General features: G+C 41.8%; 1 protein-coding gene across 11 annotated transcripts in view; it reads left to right on the forward strand.

Annotated features, from left to right (window-relative positions):
- The window catches only part of LOC135093175 (sodium/potassium/calcium exchanger Nckx30C-like), a 352301-nt gene that overhangs the window by 160316 nt on the left and 174128 nt on the right, over positions 1-17857 (forward strand). For all 11 annotated transcript variants that reach the window (XR_010263241.1, XR_010263240.1, XR_010263249.1 and 8 more), the window contains one exon: positions 3423-3483. The gene's annotated coding sequence lies outside the window, so the exon portion shown is untranslated. The remainder of the gene's footprint in view (positions 1-3422; positions 3484-17857) is intronic.

The following is a 17857-nucleotide window of genomic DNA, read 5'->3' on the forward strand; positions in this document are numbered from 1 at the left end:
CGGATCAACCTTCTCCACTGCGACCTATCTGCGCCTTCCTCAGTCACACCCATTACAAGCATGTCTCCTTTAACTGCATCCACAAACCTTCTCTTACGTCCTCCTCTCTTTCTCCTGCCCGATAAATCCATCTCCACCATTCTCTTCTTATATATCAGTTTAAATAATCTCACTGCCCTTTCGTTGGCCTTGCCCGTTAAGGCCTTCCACCCCTGCCAGCTGAGGGAGCGTATGCTGTTCCTCATTTGCCTTACTAATGATTCTGTGACTGTGGTAGATGGACAAACCTTGACCGTGCACTCCGGGTCTGTGTTGGAAGGATACTACTGCCATACGCCGCGTGTTAGCAAAAGACGCTTAATTAAAAGGGACGGAACGAGGATATTAGGAATTCCCTCATGTGCATTGCTGTTCATAATTTCTATTCATGAGATGAGACAAGATGCTGTGTAGATGTTCTGTCTCGTCTGTTTCTTTCAAAGGAGGATACCAGAGAGAACTGACTGATTGACTACCTGACTGACAGACTGATTGATTGATTGATGATAAATAATGAACGAAACATGAATGCTTTTTGATATTTTATAGATAATGTGGACCAATAATATAATCTACTTTAGTATATTGAAGTATGATTGTGTAATATGTGATCAATAGATTGTTTTTATTCGTGTCTCTCTATCTAATGTATTTATCTACCTATTTAGCTATCTAGCTATCTGTCTATCTACGAGTATGTATCTGTTTATCTCCCACTTATCTATCTATTTATCTACTATTCTAAGGATTGTAAGGTTAGGTTTTGTTCTCTTGTGTGTTAGAGTGGACTTGAAAAGGAAGAGATTGAGGTATCCGGAATGTTTAAGTACATCTCCTCCTCCTCCTCGTCCTCCTCCTCCTCCTCCTCCTCCTCCTCCTCCTCCTTCCCCGCCACTTAAGCCTCGAAGCCGTCCTAGTGTTAAGTCAACGAAATGTAATATTGAAGAGAAAGAAATAAAAAGAGTTATTTTTATCCCAGCAGGTCACGATGTACTCGGTCACCAGGCAAGCACACGTGCCCTCCTCCTCCTCCTCCTCCTCCTCCTCCTCCTCCTCCTCCTCCTCCAGAGACACGCCTCATTATGGTCCTATTCACCTACTCTAGTAACTGCCTCGTTCGCCACCATTGAGGGCCTCCGAAGGTCGTCCGTCGCCTTAGTGGCCGCGTCATTATTGTTATTGTGACCCTGAAAGTGAGAGGAGAGAGAGGAGAGAGGAGAGAGAGAGAGAGAGAGAGAGAGAGAGAGAGAGAGAGAGAGAGAGAGAGAGAGAGAGAGGAGAGAGAGAGAGAGAGACGTTCTTCTCAATTTATTACTTTCTTCTTCTCTTCGTTCTATTTTTATCCTCTTCTGCTGTATATTCCTCTTTCCTCCTCCTCCTCCTCCTCCTCCTCCTCCTCCTCCTCCTCCTCCTCCTCCTCCTCCTCCTCCTCCTCCTCCTCTTCCTCCTTCTGGTTGCCTAGCACCGAAAAGAAGTAGCAACAGTGATACTTCTTATCTGTTTCCCTATAAAGTTTCCTTGCAGTTCCCTCCACGCTGTTTGGTTCTTCCTTCCTTTCCTTTTTCTTTTCCTGGTTGGAGGGGAGCGGTGGATGGAGAGGAACCTTCATCTATACTGTATTTTTTTTTCTCTCTCTTACTTTTATTTTAGATAGTGCAGACAGACGTGCAAGGACCAACATATATGCTGCTGTTTGTTTTTCCTTTGTGTTTCTTCTCTTCTCCTCCTCCTTCTTTCTCCTCGTATTCATCTGTGTCGTTGTTGTTGTTGTTTGTTTGTTTGCTTGTTGTTGTTGTTGTTGTTGTTGTTGTTGTTGTTGTTGTTGTTGTTGTTGTTGTTGTTATCCTTATTCTCCTTCTACTCCTCCTCCTCCTCCTCCTCCTCCTCCTCCTCCTTTACCTGTGGCTGGGCTGCAGATTAATTTAAAATATGCTTCACCTGTTTCTCGGCGGCTGAGTGAGGATGATGCTGCCATGAGAGAGAGAGAGAGAGAGAGAGAGAGAGAGAGAGAGAGAGAGAGAGAGAGAGAGAGAGAGAGAGAGAGAGAGAGAGAGAGAGAGAGAGGGAGGGAGGATATTATTCACCTTATGATTAATGGCGTAGAGTTAGATTAATTAGGCCCATAGACTTCCCTCTACAGCCATGTGTCTCTCTCTCTCTCTCTCTCTCTCTCTCTCTCTCTCTCTCTCTCTCTCTCTCTCTCTCTCTCTCTCTCTCTCTCTCTCTGATGCTTACCAGTCGCGAGGTCATTTAGTACACACACACAAACACACACACACACACACACACACACACACACACACACACACACACACACACACACACACACACACACACACACACACACACACACACACACACACACACACACACACACACACACACACACACAGAGAGAGAGAGAGGAGAGAGAGAGAGAGAGAGAGAGAGAGAGAGAGAGAGAGAGAGAGAGAGAGAGAGAGAGAGAGAGAGAGAGAGAGAGGTATTAGATAAAGCTTCGTCAGATGGAAAGGTTAATCAGAGTACAACACAGCGAGGCACATTACTGCTAACAGCCCCTCGTGTGTGTGTGTGTGTGTGTGTATGTGGTAAACTGTGATGTGATTGCCAACAACGGTGAGAGTCCTCCTTCTCCTCCTCCTCTTCCTGCTCCTCCTCCTCCTTCTCTTGTAAATTGTTAACAGTGGCAGGTGAATTAAGAAGAGAAATTGAGGAAGAGTCACTGAAGAATGAAAGTGGAGGAAGAGGCTCTGACTGTGGAAGAGGGTGGAGGAGGAGCAGGAGAAGGAGAAGAAGAGAGAAGAGGAGGGAAAAGATGGAAGAAGACAGATTGATAGACCAACAAACAAAAGGAAGGCAGGAGGGAAGGAAGAAATGGAAGGGAGGAAGGAGAGGTAGAGAAGAGAGGGAAGGCAAGATGGAAGGAGAAACAGAATTATCAGAAGTTACAAGAAATGTGTTTTTGCGAATTTACTTCTTCCTAGTATTGGTTTTCTTTGTCATTATAGAGGAGGAGGTGAGCGTAGGCAGTACTGGGTCACGCAAACACACACACACACACACCACACACACACACACACACACACACACACATACTGAAAAGCCCAAAGAAAGCTACCCAACCTACCTTCCTTTTTTTTTCCTTTCCATTTCACGAAATTAAACGTTCCAAAGGCCTCATGAATAACGCATTTTGAACCTTTTTTCCACTCGCTCTCTTTCTTTTTTCTTTTTCTCGTCTCTTTTTCATCCTTCCTTTGTTTTCTTTCAGGCGAAGTGAGGTCAGGCTGCTTTGGATTTAGACGTGAACTGTTTTTTTCATTTATATTCTTTTACCCTCCCTTCCGCGGCAGAGACGAGAGGAATAATCTGTGTGTCTTCAGTTTCAGGGTCAAGAAAGAGGGACGGAGTGAGCCTGGCCACGCCCTCACACACAAACACCAGGTAAGACTGTGCTCTCTCTGTTGCGGGTGTGTTGTGAGAGTTGGGTGTTTGCAGAGGAGTGGGTGGTGTATACAAGTTGTAGGTGTGGGTGAGGCGGAGGTTTGGGTGTAGTAGGTAAGTGTGGGGGGGAGAAAGTGATGGATATGGTGTTTTTGGTGTTGGTTGGTGGTGGTGTTACTATGGTGGTATGTGTGGAAGGTGATGTTCTTGGTGGTGTCTGTGATAGTGGTGGTGATGACTGGGGTAGTGTATTTTGGTGCTGGTGGTGGTGGGTAAGGTGATGTATTTTGGTGTGGTTTGATGGTTGGTGGTGATGGTTCGAGGGGTATGAAGTAGTGGTGGTGGTGGCGGTGGTGGTGGTGGTGGTGGTGGTGGTGGTTAAAGAGTAATTGCAAAAGCTGAGATGAATTTCGCTGCTTAAGTTGCAGAAAATAGCTTTGTTATTTTTGTCCTCTATCTTGGATTATATATCTTTTTTTTCTTTTTTTAACTGTAAATTCCTGGGCTTTATTTCTCTGGGCTAAAAGTAGAAATGCGTTGTTATTTTTTGGCTTCCTTTTCGTATTGCTATTTTTGCCTCCCGTCCTCTCAGAAAGTCTTGTTTTTTTTCGTTTTTTTTTCGTTTTTTGCACAGACGATGAGTTTATATATAGTTTTGTTATTTTTATACTTTAGTTTTTATTATATTTTTTTCTCCTTTTCCCTTTTTTTTCTCTCTCTTGCAACTTTTTGTAATATTTAATTTTTGCCTCTTTATATTTACATAAACTGAGAATTATGTAGTAGTTATGTTATCGTTCTCTATTTTTATTTCCTCTTATTCTCTCTTACAACCACTTAACGACCCTTATGTTGCTCCTTTTAATGCTACAAACTCCTCAAAGTATTATATCAAATTTTTATATAGTGCATTCCTTCCCTTGATGTGTCACGTGTACCTTCCAATCAACACTCTCTTTAGTACCTGCGCTGAATCACAGTTCCTTGTTTGTCGACCCAAGCACGCCTCGCTCACTGTAATGATTGCGTTGTTTCCACTGCGTTAACAGGTCACGTCTCCACACGTTTACTATCCTAATCATACATACCCTCATGTCGAAGCTCTATTTTTTCACTGTTAATTCCTCTAGTGTCTGTGTACGATTGTGTTTTATTCCTCCCCCTCTCTTCACTCCTTGATCTTATCGCTTGAACGCACAGTATATCAGAGCCACGACCCCCCTCAGCACACAGCACGTATCAAGTCAACGTCACGTCACAGTGTTTCAGGAAGCCAAGGAACTCTCATTTCTGAACTAGGTTGATTATTACGTTTTGCGGATACGAGTGGAACCATGAGGAGTGTCTTCTCTCCACAACGTGACTCGGGTGTTATGGAAGTAACGTTACAACACCAACTCCCAGCCACCGACTGTTTATTTCTCGGCAAAACACGATGCCTTTTCAGGTTTTGATTTGTACGATGAAGCGATCAGCAGGGAAATTAATGAACTGAATGAAACTAAACCTAACCTAAACCTAACCTACCTTAATCTTACTTAGCTTAACCTAACCTAACGTAATCGAAACTAACCTAACCTTACCTAACCTAACCTAACCTAACGTACTCGTAGCCCTCAAGAAAACGCTATGTTATTTAAATATTATCCCCTGACTCTAACAATACTTGAAGAACCAGTATTTTCACATCTTTGCTTTCCTGTCTCATTTATTTATCTTATTATTTTTTTTTTTATCTATTCCTTGTTTGTAAAGAAGGCTAAGTTTTTTTTTTTCTTTTTGACATCACTCTACAGACACTTGTAGAAGAGTACATTAAGAAAATATTTAATTCAACGTTTGGCTTCCTGTCTCATGTAGGGTCTTTTATTCCCTCGAGTGTAGAAGAAGGTTAAGATTTTCTACATCACTCTAACAATACTTGAAAGAAGAGGATACGGTTAAGAAAACGTATATGCCTTTTATTATTATTATTATTATTATTATTATTATTATTATTATTATTATTATTATTATTATTATTATTCCTTTGGGTGTAAAGAAAGCTGAGATTCTCTACGATTTTAAGAAGTTAGAGGGAACATCCATCCACGTAAGAAAAAATAAGGACGTGAAATGATAATGATAATGATGATGATGATGATGATGATGATGATGATGATGATGATGGCGACGACGACGTGTAAACAAACCTGGGCAAGAACTACAGAAAAAAAAAAGAGATAAATCTATAAAAAGGACCAGCGTAATTACGTCTCCTCAAAAAAGCAGAGTACATACTTTATTTTTTTCATTTTCTTTAGATACAAGTGGCGCATTAAAGTCATTAATATAGAAGTACATCCCTTCATTAATAAAGTAACGCATATTGAGGAGACGCGTTCACTGAGCCGCCACTCTGCCCTGCTCTGAGGTGGAGATAATGATCGCTGTGTGTGTGTGTGTGTGTGTGTGTGTGTGTGTGTGTGTGACCCAGGAAGGAAGGCCGCGTCAGCAAGTTCCAGGTATTGACGTGGATAATAATGAACAACACCAGGATATACGCAACATCTTCCACACACAACACACACACACACACACACACAAATACACACACACGTAACCTCCATGTTAATCCTTCTGCAACGCACCATTATTGCACCATAAATCATAAATTTAGTAACGGTAATGAATAGCACACAAGTAGTATAGTCGAGGTCGTGGTCAGAAGTCAATATTTCTCACTTACCTGGACTGTATTTAGTTTTTTTTCATCACCCTCATGTCCTCTGATCTACCAAGAATCTATCAGTTATTATCAGATTTTGAAAGGAGACCGCCAGAACATAATTATTAATAGAAAATATTAACTCCTTCTCTTTTATGACTCCAGGAACTTCATAAAATAGTCTTAGGAAAGTTTAGAGTATATTCTTCAGAGGCGTCGCTGAAAGAGAAGCTCACCATTTGCCTACAAGTCTTCAGTTTGTGTGGATGTATTCTGGCGCAGTAAAATTAGGTTATTGTAATAAAATACCACGTGTTAGTGTCATTAGCAGTCAAACGGTTATAGAGTGGACAGAATTATTGGGTGGGAGCGTTACTCGGCTTTTATCCTTGACTGTACTTCCTTATACATAACGTAGCCACATTATTAGGAGTCAAAAGGATATAGACAAAGACAGACGTATTGAGCGGGAACGTTACTGAATGTTTATCTATGAATACATCTACATATACCACATAACTTCATTCGCCACACACACACACACACACACACACACACACACACACACACCACATTTATCGTCCTTGCTAACTCGTATACAACACACCACGAGTCTTGATGCAGGAGAACACATCACCTCCCCCAGTATGTATTCCTGGGTGTAGCATGCGTATGAACTCAATAGCAATACTCTGAAACTCACTTTTTTTATATATATACAGTACAGAGACTCGTATTTTTAAACAGTTCGATCTCTTTGAGTAGTATTTTCAAAGCGAGTAAAGATGATAAGTGTTTATGTGGATGTTTTTTCTTCGTTATGATGCAGAAACCTCGTTAAACTATCAGCAGTCATGAAAGCACTTAAAAATCACAGTATTTTCCAATAGAGGCTATTAAATTCCCTGCCTGCTCCTGTATTTCCACCTTTCTATGACTTGAATTCGTTCAAGAGGGAGGTTTCAAGACACTTATTCATCAATTTTTGACCACCTGCTTTGACCCTTTTATGGGACTGGCATTTCAGTGGGCATTTTTTTTTATTAGATTTTTGTTGCCCTTGGCCAGTGTCCTTCCTACATAAAAAAAAAAAAAACGCTGTTAAAATGAGATAACGAGATATTTAAAAATACAAGCCACACTGTGAGGTAAAAAAAAAAATTGTACTGGCTCAGAACACACATGTAACACTAACAATTACCTGAAATTCATCATCAGAGTTGCCTATTTTATGTTCTAGTTTACCTTTTTTCCTTGCACCACACGATGTTCTGTGGCAGGACTTGAAAATGACTTCTATTGAAACACCGGCGAGTTGCCTCAAATTAGTGTATTGAATAGAGGCGTTCAAACTAATTGGAAAAGTTGAACTCAGCCATTAGCGCCCCAGTGAAGAGCGGAAGCGTGGTGAGGGAGGGAGACGCAGCTCAGTGAGGGGATGTTTCTGAACCTACTGGGCTGTTGGCAGCGTTTGGCGAGGCGCGGTCGTGGTGTGTTGCGTCACGGCTGAGTGGGATGTTGGAGCATTTGGTGGAACTGTTGCTAACGTTTGCGGATGTGTTATTTTTGTGGTTGTGTTACGTTTGTGGCTGTGTTTTGAACGTTCGGGATTGTGTTGTATTACGAAGGAATGTTGATTTCTACTTTACTTATTAACGTTTGTGGGCTTGTTACGTTTGTGGCTGTGAAAGGTGAGGTCTTAGTTGTAATACTCAGGTTTAAGGTGTGCCGTAAGTGTTGTAAGGAATATATCTTTTTATAATGGAGAATATTTGAGAAATGATACTGGTATTCAAGGACGGCTGCAGATGTTTTACGGAGTGTTTCATGTATTTTAGGAGTGTTGGGTATGTTTTTAGGAATGTAGCGTAGATATTTCATGTTATAGCTATTTTAAGGACTGTTTAGGATATTTTAAGTACTGCAGATATTTCGAGGGAGTTGTACAGATTAACAAAGCACACGGACAGTAAGAATCGTCCCATACCTAACAGCAAACACACGTGACACAGAAAAATAAAGAAAAAAATCATAAACTCACCCCCGTCTGACAAAAAACACTGCTGGCATCACGCACAAATACTCCCATCACACCCTCGCGTCACATTCATCGCTCCACACAATCAGCTAATAATTAAAACAGCGCCGCCACACTCCGCCCGGAAACCAGGTGCATTTCATCTCATTAACTGAAGGCCGGTGTGGGGATTATACCTGGCGGCGGCGGGGCGGCGGCGTTGTCATCCTGTAGTGATTAGCTGGTCTCTCGATGCCCTGTGTGTATTTATGAATTGATTTTTATTTGATTTATTTAGTGATGTTGCGGGATTTCAACTGAAGGTATGAGTTAGTAGTTTATTTGTTTATTTATTTTTTTTTTTTTTTTATTGGTGACTTAGTTGGTCTTTTGTTGCCCTCGGGCGTATTTATTATTTATTTGGTAATATTATGGAATTCGTTGTCTGGATATGAGTTAATAATTTCGTGAGTGCTTATTTTATTTATTTTATTTATGGGGGTACTTTGTTGTGATGGTAAAGTGATTAGTTGGTCTGTCGGTCGTCATTAAGTGTTGTGTTTTGTTGTGTTGTGATGTGCTGCAGTGTGTTGTGTTAGTATTACTGTGTTGTGCTGCAGGAGTTCCCTTTTTACGACCTTCTTTGATGTTAATTTTGCCTCTTCTTCTTTACTGCCTCTGTTTTCCTCTGGTTCTCGTTCCTTTCGTTCTTTTTTTCTCTTATCAGCCAGAATGTTAAAGAATTGACTCTTATGCCTCACTTGCTCTGTTCTTGTTATGACGCTGTCCGCCTGTCATGGATTTATGGTTATTTAGTTTACTAGTTGTTTTTCAATGTGATTTTCTTGTATACATCATGTGTTTTATTCGTACGCCCCAAAACTTGTCATGTTTATATTGTTACCCTTATTGTTATTCCTATTTTTGCAGTGTTTTTTTTTTTTCTATTGCTATTTCACTTTATTGTCTATGCTATCTTTGTATTCGCTTTTTAGTTTATATTTTTGTAATTCCCCTTTTTTATTGACATTTCAACACTCATATTCTGTATACCAATTTTCTTTTTTTCCTTATCGAGTGTTTTGACTAATGCTTTTTACTTATATTTCAATCATGTTTTGCATTTGTTTTTATCACCATTTGAATACCTTCAGTGAACGTGCTTATTTACTACCAGCCTTTGAACACACTGCCTGCTTTCATTGTCATAATTGTATATTGTAACTCGTGGCTTGTTTCATCATTCTTTGGGCAGATTATTTAATGTCACTTCAATACACGCACTCTATTCTATCATTTGCATATTTTTAATTTTTGTTAGACGCAACTGTGATGCTTGTGTGTTGCTCCCATGTGGTGAAGTAAGGTGCTCCGGGCGGCGATTACCTTACAGGGTAACCTAACGAGCTGGGTGAGTTGTCGAGAGTCAAAATAACCCTGTAGTCTCTGCCCGTATCTCTACATTGCGGTTATAGTACTAATTATAAGGAAGAAAGCTCCGAAGATTGCCACTCCCTCTCATCAGCATAGTCCAAATCTTGTCTTACAGTACATAGGAACGAGTGGCATGCTGCAAACTTCCAATACGTCATGCCCTTTCGTTCTAATCACTGTTCTATCACTTCGTTTATCTTATTCCTTGCGCTCGTTTTCATTCCTCCTCTTCTTCCGCTTCGTCCTTCCCGTTTTCTTTAATTGCTCCTCTCTCACATTCGCAGTTATACAGAGCCATTTCTCCTTGATGTTCTCTTTTCTTCCCTTGACGCTTAGTTCTTCATTACCCGTTTGGGCGACGCTCCATAAACTCTTTATTTAATGTTATGGACTGCAATGGTTGAACGTTCTTACCTGATTGACCTTTGTGTTTCATTTTTCGTCTCTGTTCGTTCAAATTAGTCTGCTATTTTATTTTATTTTTTTTTTTTGTTAACCTTGATTCGGCTCTATATTGTTATTTTTTTTATCTTGTTTTATCCTGAACATGACTGTCTTTTAATATTATTTTATGCATGTATATATTTTTTTTACGTTTAATCTTTATTTATTTATTTTTTATCGTGTAAGGTCGTTCGCCGTGGCACTTTATTTAATTTTATTTCATTTAAGCACCACAGTATTTTTTTTATGTAAGAGTAGCTCGCTTCGTTTTTTCGTAACCCAGTCCCACAAACTACAATTTATTTTTATCCGTAAGATCATCCGCATTGTCACTTTCCGTTCTTCAGTTCAACACAACTCTACATCCTTTTAACCTCGAGAATAACCCGCATTTTTCCCCCTAAGTACACATATTCAATCCTTTCTTTTTATCCATTCAATCTTGTACACCATATCACCTTCCATTCTTCAGCTCAACACAACTCCTGTACATTCCTTTTTTTTTTTTTAGCCACGAGAATAAACTGCATCGTTTTGTCCTGCATTTTTCCAGCTGCACTGGTCTTCTTATTGTATCTGAGGCTCGCATTACCATCATTACCGTCGCTAGCTTCCCATACTGTGCTTTGTGTGTATCTTCCTTTATAAGCTCCACTGGCCATAATTCGTCGACTTTCCCCGCAACAAACTGGCAGTATCTTCTCATTTTCATGGCACATTTGCATATCTGTCCCACCAAGCAACTTCCTTTCCTAGAGTTTGCGTTCCTCCTTCCACAATCCTCCTCGTCTAAGTTTTATTTTATTCATTTATTCATTTTTTTTTTATTTATCCTCCTTCCTTCCTTTCCTATGCATGCACTTTTGTATGTTTGTTATTTTTCCTCCTTCCTCCCTTGTGTGCTTACATTTACAAGCACCCACAAGTGTCATTTTACTCCGGCAGTTCACATATCACCATCCAAAACACACACATACACACACATACCCACAAGCATTTTCCTTCTCCGTCCTCACCTTCACCCTTCCCCTTCCGTTCCCCGCCCTCACCCCCCGCACCGTGACAAGCTCAAACACCACTCCCCCTCACCCCTACGCACCTCTTCCCCCCGCCCCCTCGCACCCTGATACACATGCACTCAAGAAGTCACACATTTCACGCAGCTTCCTTCACTCCACCTCCTTTTCAGCGAGTCTCACACTTCACAGGGACGTCAAAACACAATACGAGCTCACGTCTCTCACTCGCTACAGCTTCCTCTTCTCTCTCGTCACTATTTCCTCCCTTTATTCAACTCAGCCACGCATGCGCAGTTCTCACGCTCTTTATCCCCACCCCCTGCGCCGCTGTACTCGTGTAGAAGTTCAAAAACACCTCGAATATGATTCAGTGAGGCGAGGAAAAAGTCGGGTACGTGTAAAAGAGGCAGAGAGGAGACCCTTGTGGCTCCGTGGGGATGATAAAGAGATGGATGGTGGGGAGGAACAGGAGGAGGAGGTGAAGAGAGGCGGCTACTTCACGTCTTTTTGGCAACGACAGAATGGTACAGCTTAAACCCAAGTCCTGCAATTGTGTTAATGGAAAGAGAGAGAGAGAGAGAGAGAGAGAGAGAGAGAGAGAGAGAGAGAGAGAGAGAGAGAGAGAGAGAGAGAGAGAGAAAATTGCGAACTGTCTCGGTGCGAAAAATCTCCCTGGTAGTGAACTGTCCCCGCAACTTTTCACACACACACACACACACACACACACACACACACACACACACACACACACACACACACACACACACTTTCTCACACAGCCTCACTACGTACGTATACATTTTCTTCTTTCACTTTCTTCACTTTTTTTTCCTTTTTCTTCTTACCTTGTCTTACCTCTTTCACCTCACCAGTTCTCTTCCTGCTCCTCCTCCTTCTCCTCCTCCTCTTCTTCTACAAGCGAGGTGGCAATATCCTCAAGATTTAGAACAGAAAACTCGTTTCTGAGTCTCGTATCTCCAAGCTGAGGCAGCACTAAACCATACCTCCTGCTCCTCCTCCTCCTCCTCCTCCTCCCCTTCCTATTCGTCGTCCTATTTATCATCTTTTGTCATTCACTCCCCGTTTTCTTGCCTGCACTCTCTCTCTCTCTCTCTCTCTCTCTCTCTCTCTCTCTCTCTCTCTCTCTCTCTCTCTCTCTCTCTCTCTCTCTCTCTCTCTCTCTCTCTCTCTCTCTGTGTCCAATGTAGTCGCGTCTCTCTTCCATCCCACTCTCTTTCTCTCATCAAACCGTCTCGTCATCGCATTCATCTCACCTACGCCCACTCACTCCGCCTACTCACTTCGCTCTCTCTCTCTCTCTCTCTCTCTCTCTCTCTCTCTCTCTCTCTCTCTCTCTCTCTCTCTCTCTCTCTCTCTCTCTCTCTCTCTCTCTCTCTCTACACACACACACGCATACAACACTATATATCCAGAGAGAGAGAGAGAGAGAGAGAGAGTTAAAAATACTGAGACAATAAACTACAAATCCATAAATGCGAAGGAAGAGGAGGAGGAGGAGAAGGAGGAGGAGGAGGAGGAGGAGGAGGAGGAGGAGGAGGAGGACATGAAGACCACTTTCTCCCAAACACAAAATATGTTCCCTTTCTGTATCAAGTCTCGTTGGGTCATGCCTCACCACCTCCTCCTCCTCCTCCTCCTCCTCCTCCTCCTCCTCTTCTGTCACTTCCTTCTTCCATTCCTCCAGCTGTACCTCCTCCACTGCTCCTTCCTCCATTTCCTTCAAGTCTCTCGAAGTAAATGGATGGACGAAGGAAAGAGAGAGAGAGAGAGAGAGAGAGAGAGAGAGAGAGAGAGAGAGAGAGAGAGAGAGAGAGAGAGAGAGAGAGAGAATAACTGCTCACGATATCTCTCTCCTCCAATCCCTCCCTCCCTCCCTCCCTCCCTCCCTCTCTCCCTCCCTCCCTCCTTCAGGTAATCATGTGGCCGGTACGTTCAGTCGTTAAGTCACACAGATGAACATAATGGAAGGGATTTACCATTGCTACAAGAAACCTATTATCCTCCCTTCCTCTCCCTCTCTCTCTTTCCTCCCCTCTCTGTCCATCAATTCATTCCTTCCTCACTTGTCTCCTCTTCCACCTCCTCTGCTTCCTTCATTACTCTTTTCTTCCTTCTAGCTTCAGTTCTCCTTCGTCCATCCCTCTATTCCTCCCTTTTCTTTTCCTTTTTTTCTTTTTTCACTTTTTCCATCTCTGTTTTGCTTCCCTCTTTCTCCACTTCCTCTGCCTTCTCATTCCTTTTTTATTGTCTTTTCTCTTAATTTCGTCATTATTTTCCCTTTAGATTAATTTCCTTTTCTTTCCTCCCTCCATCTCTCCCTTCTTGCAACTCTCTCTCCATCTCTCCCTCCGTCCATCCATCTATTCCTTACTTCCCTCCTCTTCCATCTTTTTCTCTTCCTTCCACCTCCAATTTCTCCTCTTCCGTCTCTCCATCTCTCCCTTTTGCCTTTCTATCCAACCATTTGTCCATATCTCCTTTATTTATTCTTCCTCCATCGATTTTTCTTCTCTCGTTATTTTTCCTCCATCTACTTCCAATTCCTGTGTTTGATCTCTTTTCTTTTCCCATTCCTCTTGTTTCCTCTCCTCTTCTGATTCCTATTTTTTTCACTCTCTTCTCCAATCACTTTCGCAATCACTCCCTTTGCCTCTTCAGCAGCGCATGTTTCTCTTTTCTTTATGTCTTTGTTCCTCCCTCATTCTCTCCTCCCTCAATAGCTGTACCTTCAGAGAGAGAGAGAGAGAGAGAGAGAGTGAGTGAGTGATTTGCATAGATTTACATAGAAATACGGACTTTAGGCCCAATGGCTTGGTATGGAAATAGTGCGCTGGTAACCCCATGTTGCTTAATTGATCGGCCAAGCGAGACAGTTAGATGAAGAGAGAGAGACGGAGGGGCGGACAGGTGTAGACGGGAGGCACGCACGGAGGACAGCAGCAAGGATACAGGTAAAAGAAATGGAAAGGAAAAGAGGTAGAAATATAGACAGAAGGAGAAACAGAGGCAAAAATAGACAAATGGGTAAATACAGACAAGAAAAAAAGGAAAAGAAAAGTGATAGAGATTTGGACAGAAAGAGAAGCAGAGACAAAAGACGGGGATGAGCGCTCAGGGGACAGATAGTGAAAATACAGAAAGGACGAGTAGGGAGAAAGAGATAGAGATATAGATGGATATACTGAGTAACAGGAGGAACAGAGACTATAATACACAGACGGAAGGGCGGAGAGCTGTATACAGGGGTCAGACACAGGCCAAAACCAACAGATATAGACCGAAGGGCAAGTCTTAAGAAATTGAGAAACAGGTAGATAGAGAGAAGAAATAGAGGCCAACATTGACATAGGTAGTGAGAAAGAGAGAAGGATACACCTAGATTTACATTGACAGAGAAGCAAAGACTGGGAGGAAAGAACCGGTGGAGAAATATAAATAGGAGGAAAGAAAGGCGGATATGCAGTTAGACAAGACATGGATACAGAGAGACAGGAAGATACACACAAAGAGAACATGCAAAATTGATACAGAAATGCAATCTTTTATTTTTATCTCATGTGCACAGAAATGTAACAAGGAGGAGGAGAGAAGGAGGGGAAGAGAAGGAGGAGGAGGAGAAGTGCTCTAACTAAAAATAAGAATATACAATAAGAAGAAAGGAAGAACGAATGAGGCGAAGGAGGAAGAGCAGGAGGAGAGGGCTAGGAAGAGGAGCAGTGCTTGAAAACTAAGAATTTAGAATAAGAAGAAAGGAGAGCGAATGAATTGAAGGAGGAGGAGGAGGAGGAGGAAGAGTTGGGTGGAGGATGTCAGTGGTGAAGAGAAAATGCAAGTGAAATGAAGAGATAAATAAAATCTGTATTATTTACGTTGGACAAGAAGAAAGAGGAGGAGGGGGAAGAGGAGGAGGAGGAGGAGGAGGAGGAGGAGGAAGAGAAGGAGGAGGAAATTGGAGGAAAGAGTCAAGCGGAGGTGGAATTCATTGATCTTCCTGTCAGCAAGGAAATGATGACGAGAGAGAGAGAGAGAGAGAGAGAGAGAGAGAGAGAGAGAGAGAGAGAGAGAGAGAGAGAGAGGAGTCGTGAAACCGAAATGAAGTTGCATAAGACTGAATCGAATAAGATGAATCATGCAAAGAAAAATCGACTAAGACAAGACAAAGAACAAAGAAGAAGGAGGAGGAGGAGGAGATACAGGGCGAGAAAAAGGCGAAGTGCGTGTTGAGAAGTAAGAAAGAGAGAGAGAGAGAGAGAGAGAGAGAGAGAGAGAGAGAGAGAGAGAGAGAGAGAGAGAGAGAGAGAGAAAGTAAAAGAAGATACAGGACGTGGCCATAGAGGATATCACCATAGAAACACAATTAATTAAAAAAAAATCATTACTGAAAAAAAATACGATATAGAACTAATAAAATTTACAAACAAGTGCATGAATTGATTAAAAAAAAAAAGTAAGCAAGAATACCAAACAGAAAGAAACGATTTAGTAAGAAAAGAAGAAAAATAGGATGCTTTAAAAAGAATAATCTGTGAAAAAGAGAAGAGAAGGTACTTAAAAAAAACTAGCGTGGGTACAGAGAGAGAGAGAGAGAGAGAGAGAGAGAGAGAGAGAGAGAGAGAGAGAGAGAGAGAGAGAGAGAGAGAGGGTGAATTCCTACAGAAGAAGAGGATTTCAAGGGATGCTGAAAAGGAAGCTTGGTAGTAAACAGGAGCGTAACTCAGGCCAGGCAGCGATGAGGCGCCTCCCCTCCTCCTCCTCCTCCTCCTCCTCCTCCTCCTCCTCCTCCACTTCCGCCTATCCCTCCTCCGCTTTCTCATCCTTCTTCTCTTCCTCTTCCTTTTCCACTTTTTTTCTTCTTACTCCTCCTCCTCCAAAGGCAACGGACTATTTTTCGTGTGTGTGTGTGTGTGTGTGTGTGTGTGTGTGTGTGTGTGTGTGTCTTCAAGGCGGAGGTGGAATCTCACATTTTATTGCATTGTTTTTGTTTTCCTTTTTGTTTTTCTTTTTGTTCTCTTGTTTCTTTATTCCATCTTTTTTTTTCGTCTTGAGGCACAAAGTTTTTTTTTTCTTCCTTTTGTTCCTCTATTATCTTTGTTTGTTATTATTACATTCTTCTTACTCCTCTTTTTTTTACTGTTTTTACTTGTTTTCTTCTGTTTCTTCCTTGTTTCCTTTATTTTCCTGTTTTCATTCATTAGTTTATTTTTCCTTCTCACTCCTCGTCTCTTCCTTCCTTCAACACATCGTCTTTCTGTTTTTTTTTCTTTTATTTTCTTCTCTCCTCGTCTTCCTCCTTCCTCCACGCTGCTTCTTTTTCTTCTCTTTTGTTGTTGCTTCTATAATAAATACTTGGAGAGAGAGAGAGAGAGAGAGAGAGAGAGAGAGAGAGAGAGAGAGAGAGAGAGAGAGAGAGAGAGAGAGAGAGAGAGAGAGAGAGAGAGAGATGAAAAGCGTGATTTTTTTGGCACTTTCTTTTTCCTTTCTTTTCATATCATAAGGTTGACATTTTCTGCGTCACATCTTAAAGAAAATATGCATAGATTTTACATAATTAAGACAAACACACAATTATTATTCATTCACTGTTAGAGAGAGAGAGAGAGAGAGAGAGAGAGAGAGAGAGAGAGAGAGAGAGAGAGAGAGAGAGAGAGAGAGAGAGAGAGAGAGAGAGACCAAAGATACATGCATAAATACACTATAATACACGTCACAAGCCCAATATTTTACCCTAATACCGCCATTACGGGGAATTAAAGTAATTTACCGCCACACATACAAAGTTAAATGCGGCTCAAGTTTGTAAATGTTACCCGTTAAATCTCGGCGTATGCTCTCTCTCTCTCTCTCTCTCTCTCTCTCTCTCTCTCTCTCTCTCTCTCTCTCTCTCTCTCTCTCTCTCTCTCTCTCTCTCTCTCTCTCTACTCAATGCTAAGGAAGTGCCAGGGAGTGCCAGGTGATGCCAGAACTAGCTTCCCACAGTGCCATGATCACTCACGCCCTTCTCTCCCTTCCCCTCTCTTCCCTCATCCTGACGCCACATCCTTCTCATCCTTGCCTCTCCCCTAACGCCTCCTCTGTCCCTTTCATCAGAAGCACCATCATCATCCCTCACCTCTGCACCTTCCAAACCTTTGCTTTCTTTCTCTCCCTTGTATCTCTTCTTCATTCAGTTCCTCGAGATAGCAAGGGAGATTGGTGTCTGACATTAAAGTCTCTGTTTGTATGTTTCTCTCTCTCTCTCTCTCTCTCTCTCTCTCTCTCTCTCTCTCTCTCTCTCTCTCTCTCTCTCTCTCTCTCTCTCTCTCTCTCTCTCTCTCTCTCTCTCTCTCTCTCTCTCTCTCTCTCTCTTCCTATGACTTGAACTGTTTGAAAAGTGAAGTATTAAGAACTTTTCTTTTTTTTTTCTCTCTCCAGTAATTAACTTCTGGGAATGGCATATTGAGTTTGCTTTTTTTTTTCTCTCTCTCCATCTTTTTCTCTCTTCCTAGCCAGACTCTTTCACATGTAAGATAAAAAAAATATTTCTCCATATGTGCTTATGTAACCTATTCGTTTTTTTTTAATCCTTACATTTATTTCACTTCGTACTCTATGCCTTGTCCAGCTTCACTGACTCCCATCCAGTGTTGACCGTATAAGCTTCCCATACCTATTTAAACTTATCCCCCATCTTCTATCTTTCCTTTTTCCTCCCCTTTTCGTCCTATTTCCCTGTATTCTTTCCTTTCTACAGCC

This window comes from Scylla paramamosain, chromosome 42, assembly GCF_035594125.1.
Source record: "Scylla paramamosain isolate STU-SP2022 chromosome 42, ASM3559412v1, whole genome shotgun sequence".
In the NCBI taxonomy this organism is placed as follows: domain Eukaryota; kingdom Metazoa; phylum Arthropoda; class Malacostraca; order Decapoda; family Portunidae; genus Scylla; species Scylla paramamosain.